The sequence below is a fragment of the Aulonocara sp. 'chitande type north' Nkhata Bay genome, linkage group LG13 (assembly GCF_057382095.1).
Source record: "Aulonocara sp. 'chitande type north' Nkhata Bay isolate Kocher_YH1m ecotype deep benthic linkage group LG13, A_spYH_male_GT1.1, whole genome shotgun sequence".
In the NCBI taxonomy this organism is placed as follows: Eukaryota; Metazoa; Chordata; class Actinopteri; order Cichliformes; family Cichlidae; genus Aulonocara; species Aulonocara sp. 'chitande type north' Nkhata Bay.
The window spans coordinates 12,505,871-12,515,355 of NC_141356.1; the positions used below are offsets into that span (position 1 = coordinate 12,505,871).

At 40.0% G+C, this 9,485-nt stretch overlaps 1 pseudogene; it reads right to left on the reverse strand.

The window, feature by feature from the left end:
* Window positions 1–1,229: 1,229 nt before the first annotated feature.
* On the reverse strand, window positions 1,230–2,895 carry LOC147315788 (uncharacterized; annotated as a pseudogene).
* Window positions 2,896–9,485: the final 6,590 nt, after the last annotated feature.

Sequence of the window (9,485 nt, forward strand, 5' to 3'; positions counted from 1 at the left end):
TGTTACCTAGTGGCTACACAAGCCAGCAAGTACCAACGACCGGATTTGGTGTCTGGTAGTAACAAGTAAATGAACTTTTTTTTTTTAATTATTTGAATATATATGAGCGCTTGTGTATAAATACACAAACAATACACATATGCTTTCAATTGTGTAATTTAAGTGATCTAGGTAGCTCTGTTTTGGAAGTTCAGTTCATGCTAGAAATGTGTTTTGGAGTTTGTACGCATTTTGTCTCTAGGGGCCACCGCATATATTTATATATAAACATATATAAATAAAACCCCTTTTTTTTTACATTAGTAATTCCTTTTGTGCATAATTTTATATTGTTGTTAATAATAAATTAATTAAAGCAACAAAACAACCGTAAAAGCCGAAAGAGCCGGCTCTTTTTAGTGATCCGAGCCGAAAGAGCCAGTTCTCTAAAAAAGAGCCGGAAATCCCATCACTTCTCCATACTTTGCTCGGACATAAGCGCTCTTTCAGACTCATTGAGTCTACCTGCGAGAACAAAAATCACTCAAGAAATCTCATCCTCGTCACCAAGATTGTTGTGGAAAAATACACTGAGCATCGACCCAAACTGACTTTCTCAGGTTTATCGAAAGAAGCTTCAAACCTTTGCAAAGGGATCAACACAGCACCAACGGGGTTTATACCAGCACTGACAAACAGGCAAAATAATAACAGCTCCTCTATAGCCATACAGATACAGTGAAAATGAAAGTGTTTTTGAATTTTATTTTCTGTAAATCATTTGATTTATTTAATACATTAATTAAATATTATATTTTAGAGGCTGTTCTAATCTGATATTCCATTCTAGGCAAATTGACAGCAAATAAAACTAAGAACACTTTTAAAACTTTTTTTTAAATTAATTTTTATTTGAATTCAATTCAGTTTTATTTATATAGTGCCTAATCACAACAACAGTTGCCTCAAGGCGCTTTCTATTGTAAGGTAGACCCTACAATAATACATAACCCAACAATCATATGACCCCCTATGAGCAAGCACTTTGGTGACAGTGGGAAGGAAAAACTCCCTTTTAACAGGAAGAAACCTCCGGCAGAACCAGGCTCAGGGAGGGGCGGCCATCTGCTGCGACCGGTTGGGGTGGGAGAAGGAAGACGGGATAAAGGACAGAAAAACGTTATAATGTAATGTGGTGAAATTATTATCAACCAGGTGGTTCATGAGACAGTTATTTTAAAGTAGTCTGGTTTTAACATTTACAATGAAGAATTGTAATAAAAAATGTAATGCATTTAAGCTATGTCCACATGTACCCAGGTATTTTTGAAAACGCCGCTTTTTTGATGTAGGTGTCAGGTAAACTTTAACGTGCTCATAAGAAAACCCTAGAGAAGAAATTAGGTCTCTTCAATGGGGCATTTCTTTTGAAACTTTTGACAATCACGTTGTCAATATTGTCTTGGCCATTAAACATTAACTCCAGCACAGTGTTTGGATTTTTCCACTTTTCTCGGAGTTCATTGTATACTTTCACACTGACTTCTTCAGTGTTCTCTAAGGACATTTTAAGGTTTTGGGACAAAATTTTAGCCCAAATCCTGTTGGTAAACCTGTTCATAATGGCTTTATCTGCCCCTGGAGCCAATTCCCTTTGCCTCTTGCATTGCTTATAGCGTGCAGAACCAAATCTTTAGTGAAGCTTTCAACAACTTTTATGTACTCTTCTCGGTTTTCAGATACAGTGAGTACTCTTTTTGGTAAAGCCAACAGGGGTTCTGTAAACGTTGGGACAGTAATATCATCAAGCCGTTCGCTCAGATATAAAATCAAATATTTCTCCTTGCAGTTATGTGCTTTACAAAGATTGGTGAAAATGTCCCTGTTGATATTGGTCAGCCTTTTTGGAGATAGATCCAAATTTTTCTCGTCAATTTGAGGCCAGAGTTTTTCAAGCAGGCGATCGCTGATAGAGTCGGGATTGTGCCGCTGTGTGAAGTCCTTGTATTTAGACGAGGCTTTGCTTGTGGCCTCTGAAACTACCAACTGAATAACTTTGTAAACACACATCTTTTCTTCAGACAGATAATCAGATGCCAGAGTGATGTCATAAGAACCAAAATCTGAATCAGACTTACGGACTGACCTATGTAGTTTTTTCTTCACAGGCTTTTCCAGGGGGCAAGCTTCTATGTTGTCCAAGTCTTTTGTATCAGCTGAGTAGTTTTTCTTCGGTTCTACTGTGGCTGTGGTTTGGGTTTGAGGAGGAAACATCTGGGATGACACAGACGCTTCGTCCTCAGATGAATCACTTAAACCAATAAAAACATTTAGATATATGTTGGGTGGTGTAGGTGCACGATGCAGTGTTACAATTTCGCTATTTTCACTGTCACCTGTGGATGTTTTATCAAGACTGCTCTCCTCTGCAGTCAAATGCAGCTTGAGGTTTTTTGAGTCGGAAGAGTCCTCCAGTCCTGGAGTTTCTGTTTCTTCTTTATCACCGTGGTCATCTACAGAACTTTCTTTCAGGATGCTGTCCTTTGCTCGGGTTTCTTCTGTTTTCTCAGGGGACTCTGTGTCCACTGAGTGAAGACAGGCCTCATCAGTCTGTGTGGACACTGGATCTCCCTTCTCCACAGTTGTGTCCATTGCGTCCACTAACATGGAACAAAGTTTCAACATGTCTTTCAGCAAAGTGGAAGGCAGCTTAGTGTTGCAGTACTCTGGGTTGAACTGCAGAGATTGCCACTGTGGTACAATTGTACCAAAAAAGTGGTCACTTAAGGACTTCCATGTTTCCACTGAGGTGTAACTGTGTGCAGTTGTCATGTTTAAGTTTGTATTAATATTTCTCTGACTCTGAAATGTAGAAGTGGAAATAAATTGTTGGGTGGTTGGAGTTGTGGTTGGCATGTGTGCTCTTTGTAAACTAAATGCTTGGGATTCTGGACGGCCCCTGTGGGTTAAAGCCCCGCCCACGTTTGGCTGCAGCCACTATGATGTCACCCACTTTTCTTTGAAGTTGAACCTTCAATGGCTTGGGGGTGGGGTTTAAGATAATCTCTGACAAAGCTGCATGACATTTAAATGGCATAAACTATTAATTTAAATTACGAACTGTAAATTTTGTTCTTAAACCAGACTAGTTAATAATAATTTCACCACATAATATTGTCAAATTATTTTTTGTTTTCTTAAATAAATACATAATTCAAAGACAAGTTAGGTGATTTTTCATTGTATATCTGTTAGGATGCCTGGGTCGTTGACCCGGGTTTTGAGTTTATATATTATTTATCATTTCTATTCTTTGGTTTCTTTGTTAGAGTTCTGTTTTATGTCTCTGTGCATCCTTAGTTGCTGTCTCCCCTGTCTGCGATATCCCCGTGTCCAGTCAGTGTCTGTGTCTGTCCTGGTCCCACGTCTCTGTTCTCTCTGTTGCAGTGCCTGCGTGTGAGTCTGTGTCTTTAGTTCAGTATGTGTTATGTTTCCTGTTTTATTTTGAAGGTCCATGTCTGATGTTAATGTATCTGGTTTCGCTTCCCCTTGTCTCGTTAGGCCTGATTTGCCCCAGCTGTGTTTCCCTCCTGTTACCCATTCCCTGATTGCTCCCTCTGTGTATTTAAGGCCTGTGTTTCTCTGTGTCTGTGTTGTGATCTCATTTATGCTGTGTGGTCTGTCTACCTGCTTATCGTTAGCTTGATAGCATAATTGCCTAAGTCATTTTTTTGTGTTTTTGGAAAACAAGAAAAAACTAATTTTCTAAATATCACATGCATATTTTTAATTGATATTTTCACAGAACATTTAAGTATATGTGAGGAAAAGTATGGAAAAAGAACAAAACCCAACATCATTTCTTTTGTCTAATAAAAGTTACTTAGGCAGATTATGCCTATGACTTAGGCAGTTTTTCTTCAAACTATAAAATGAACATGACATACTATAATGTAACCATAACACACTGTAACTTTTCAATTTTAATCACAAAATGGCAGCTAGAGTAAGGAGACTTACTCACTTCACCTCACCCACCCATTAATTTGCAGAGGAGGCCTGTAGGCTCATAAAAGAGGTGTGCGTGTGTCTATGTGTGTTTGTATCTGTCTGTGTGTGTTTGTCTCTCTCTTCTCTCTCTTTCTCTTCGTGTGCGGGTGTGTGCGTGTGTGTGTGTGTGTGTGTGTGTGTGCGTGCGTGTGTGTGTGTGTACTATTTGGTAGGCTATGTATACTACTGATGAGGAAGATCATCATAGTACTTGTGGGCCACTCTTGGTAGTACATTTTTCATTGACTGTAAGTCACTGTATTTCCTCAGGGTGATGGGCAACTGAGCAGGAAAGAGTGGGATCCACTTGAATGGCTTGTTGTCGGGTATGCTGATGCGCCGAGGCAGGTCTTCCCAGTCAGATTCAAAATCCAGCTTGTACCTGATCCGTCCATCAGTCAAGTACTGCAAAGCCCGGAGGTCATGGACTGTGGGGTCCCCAACTTTTTTGCCGGGTCGAATATTGGTGACATAGGTGCCAGATAACTTCATGAAGTCATTGTGGTATAGTTGAGTCACCCTGTATGGGGATGGATTAATGCGTGCAGCCTCAAAGATGACAACGTAATCTCGTGGAGTGTAAACGTCTTGCACAATGCGCCGTTCAATTAGACTGTGCATGGAGTCACACTCCATCTGTGTGTGGCCTGCAACTAGAAATTTCTGCTCAATGCTGACACCATGCTTCATGGCCAGGTAAAGGTAGGCGTTGCTGATGGTAGCACACCGGTTCTGATACCCGCAGCCATCACTCCAGACAATGACTTTCTCAATGTTTCTGTTGGCCTGTAGGACAGACTCAAAGTGGTTGGACTGCAGATGTGCAAAAACCTCACTGCTGAGGGAGCCTTCATGTTCTTCCCAAGCATAACAGTACCCATCTCTGTTGTTCATGTTGAAGCAGGTAAAGTTGTGCATCTGTAATTTAGTTTTGTAGTACATTGTACTTGCTTTTGTCTGGGGGCAAAGAAGAACGCGTTGAAGGTCCATTGTCCACACTGAAAGTGTGTCACTGGATTCATTTTTGTCTGCAGCCTTTTCAGCTTGAGCCTGACTCTTCAATCTCAAGTGTGTAGCAAGAGCATCCTCATCTGTATTTCCTACCTTGGCGCTTACACAGATGTCACATTGGTCTTTTTTTGGAATGAACACAGAGTAATCCTGCTCTCCAAAAACCTTCCGAAAGTATGTCTCACTCACAGCACGCTTTCCATTCTCATTGGCAGCATTCTGGTATTCCTTGTGAAGCTCTCTCAAAACTGTTCCTGGCTCCAGGAACTTCTTGTTCTGATAAGAGGGAACCTGGCGGCAGTAATGGGATGGGACTGTAGGTATTCCAGAGAGCCACTCTTTCAGGAAGGCCTGGTCTCCATCTGATATTGGCATATGAGGACCAGTCTTGTTGATCTTGGGGTTGGGCTGGGTATGAGTGTTGGGTTTCATGCCTGCAGTTAACCATGATCCAATGGTTCTCAGGGCAATACCAAGTGTGGAACAGAAAAGATTTTTGCACACAGGTATTTTGCATCTATCTGAGAGTTGCAGGTGGTATAGCAGAGATGTTGTTCTCCTTGAATCAACACCACCTTTCTTCTGTTTTATGGGCACATTTTCAACAACAGTCTGGATATACACCTTGCGTGTCTCCCAGGAAGGCATGGACCAGAAATTGTTGAAGATTCCTCTTCTCTCAACTTCAGTCAGTAGCTCACAACTTCTTTTCGTTGACTTGAAGCAGTGCTGTGATGTGCATGGTGGGCCCATGGCCTTTGGTGGTCTCTCCTGTCCCATTGTATTCTTGTAATTCTCTCCCTTCAGACGCTTTTCTTTGATGACATTTTTCTTCCACGTATGGGGCAGTGGACGCTTGTGACGAACAGCAGAAGTGCTGGGGGTTGGACTGGCTTCCTCTTCCTCTGCTTCCACCTCCCCTCCTTCCTCTTCCTCCCCTTCATCTTCGTCTCCTTCCCCTTTCTTTTCCTCTCCTTCATCTTCCTCTCCTTCTCCTTCCTTTTCCTCTCCTTCCCCTTCCTTTTCTTCTCCTTCATCTTCGTCTCCTTCCCCTTTCTTTTCCTCTCCTTCATCTTCCTCTCCTTCTCCTTCATCTTCCTCTCCTTCCCCTTTCTTTTCCTCTCCTTCATCTTCCTCTCCTTCCTCTGGCTGCTTATCAGTCTGTTGCCCCATATCAACATAATTTCCTCCTTCTCCCTCATCTATATCCACCAACTCCTCTAAGTTCACATCAACTTCCTTTCCTGATGATACAACAGAAAATAAAATGCTGTTGGAGTATCTTAAAATGGTAAATCAAGATGACATCTAAATCTACTTGTGTAGTCAAAATGTCTGCTATGTAAAAAAAAAAAAATAATCAATTTGTACTATTAATATCAAATCAAATCAATTTATTTTTGTATAGCCCAAAATCACAACAACAGTCGCCTCAAAGGGCTACATGAATATTACTGGCAATAGAGTTCAACCAGTATCAGTCATTTGAACACAGTCAATATAAAGTCCAATTTAACAATTAACAATGAACCCAGGGCGTCCCCCGTCCTTAGACTCTCCTCCTAATAAAAAGCAAATGTTTGAAACATAATATAATTTGCAAACTTGCTGAAAATGCTCAAATTGCCTTTGAAATTGCCAAAGATTTACTCTGGTAGCATGCTGCTGTTAGCTAGCTGCTAGCTTGTACTACATTACTATGCTAATGCTACACTACTAACGCTAACGTTAGCTAGCCATCATACTTTGTTTGCAAAAAAAAGGAATCTTTTAACATGGTCATAACCTCTTTGATTGAATGAAAATACATTTAGTGACCAAAAAACTAAAAAAATATTAACTTTTACCAGATGTAAATGAATCAAAAAGAAGAGCAAGGGCTTCACTTGCGGTCAACCTCTTCTTCTTATCAGCCATTTTGCATACATCAAAACTGCCTAAGTCAAATTTATTGTAGCAAAACTGCCTAAGTCCAATGGTAAAACTGCCTAAGTCAAATGAATGACTTAGGCAAGTATGTTTTTTGACTCTTATGAGTGTTGTGATTGGCCAATGACATAGGCAGACGGACAGGATGATGCAGCAGTGGTAGGGGAGTAAAGTTAGGCAAAAATCTCAATTTGACCAAAAAATGACTTAGGCACTTATGCTATGAAGCTAACGTTATGTAAGTTTATTTGGATTTCTGCTACATTTTGTAATCCAGCAATAAAACGGAGTTTTGAAGTACACTTTTGCCTCTGAGCATCTGCACTTTGGGTCCTCCTTACCACCACTCCTGCCTGCACACAGCCTGCACCTGACAATATCAAGTTACAGTTGGACATTTTAGGTGTTCCCTACATTTTAATGTAGGCATCAGGAAATAGATATCTTTTATTTTTCTTCTTTTTATTCAGATTCAAGCTGAGTATGATTAAAAAGTTGTTGTTTTTTTTTTTTTTTACTTAAGACTGAAGTTTGTATTCCTATCTACTGATATTAATTCATTGTTATCTTAATATAGCTCAAGGTGGGGTGCATGCATACCCATATGGAAACGATATATATAAATCTTATAAAGTTTGTACCTCTCTTGTGTGAAACTTGTATGAAAAGTATACAAGAGTGAAAGCAGATATAAGATCCCTTGAAAAATGATATACATGAAACTTGTATATTTTGGATACTTACTAAAACACTATATGAAAGTAATGAGAAAGTGGCCACCTTCATGAGTGAATCATATAAGCCTTATATGATTCACTATATGAAGTAGACCACATCTTAGGCAAGTATTTTCTAAGTTTTTTCTATTTCTTTTCTATATGGGTATACTTGAGCTTGTATGTATACTTTTTACCCTGTGTGGATAAGAGAAAATCTAAAACTAGTGATGTGCGGATCGATCCTGAAATATCGATTCCTCCGATACCAGTCATTTATGTTCTAGAATCGATTCTCACATTAAAATATCGATATTTTAGTAATTTAGGGTAAATTTGTAGTTTATAATTAACAGGAACACAGTGGAAAGAAACTATAACATTCAGATTGTCTACATTCAAAGGAACTACTTCCTCTTCCGCCTTTCATAGTCATGTGCGAAATACAGCTGTCTGTCTCGCAGCCCCTTGGCGTGCGCACTCACAACAATGGCTGAGCGTAATTGGAGTAATGTGTGAACGTATTTTACCTCCATAAAAGCTGAAACGTGGTTTGCGATACATGTGGCAAAAACGTGAGGTGTTGTGGCCACACTCGAGAGATATTCAAAAGGGCTGCTGGGGGGATAAATACATTTTACAGTGTTTATTTATCGGATAAAATACGTTAAATGTCTGGAAACAGCGGGGTTGTCCAAATTCAGAGGCTGCTTCCACCTGAGGACCTGGCCTTCGCGGTCTAAAGAAAGCCGGGTAGTACGTCACGAGCTCCCTCGGTGGAGTGAAACACTGCCGCCTGCTCCTTGCTATCTAAAATATAACAGTGCACTGGCGTAAACTCTCGACCGTCTCACACTTCTGTTTAATCAGTTTTCTGTTTGACGTTTATTCAGCTGTGTGAAAACCCAGAGGAACCCTCCCGAGGGATTAATAAAGTTAAATTTAATTTGATCTAATCTAATAACTTTAATTTCAGCTAAACTGATTTACAAATAAAACACTGAAAACGCCAAACAATAACATTTTGAAGTTATCAAAGTGACTTATATATCATGTTTAACCCGAGTAGCGAAAGACCGCGGGGATTTGAAGACGATGCGTCGGTCGGCTCAGATATTTGAAGTTTACACAGCTACATTCTCACCTGAAAATATGTTACGTTTTTTTGCGACCCAAAAAGAGAAATAAGAGTAATATTAAAACTAAGTTGCTGCCAACATTGTTGGAAACTGGAATTGGCTGGACCAGTCTGGGATATGGTTTTTCAATTTTGTTGTCCGGGTGGAAAATCAGGAGAAATTTGGGAGAATGGTGGCTCAGGGAGATTTTCTGGAGGGGCACTGAAATTTGGGATTCTCCCGGAAAAATCTAGAGGGTTGGCATGTATGGTTGTGGCAACATCACTAACCTTGTCAAACACCTCAGAGCAAATCATATCGCAGAATATGACGAGTGTATGTTGAGGTGAACTGAAGAGGAGGACAGGGACAGGTGCTGCTAAGGCGAGACAGACGTCTCTCACGGAGTCCTTTAGTGCTGCAGGCAGGCAACGTGTTCACATAGCGCACAACTTCAGTTTTTTTCTTTCTATGTGATGAACTCTGCATTATTAAGTGATAAGAACAAGTAATCTGATGTCCTGTAATCATTATGACGCTATAATTTGAGATACAATAAATAACATAAGTAAGTATCGGATCAGTATCGTCGATACCACCCTGAATATTAATTGGTATCGGATCGGAAAGGAAATCAGTGGTACCGCACATCACTATCTAAAACTAAATTCAAACTTCTGCA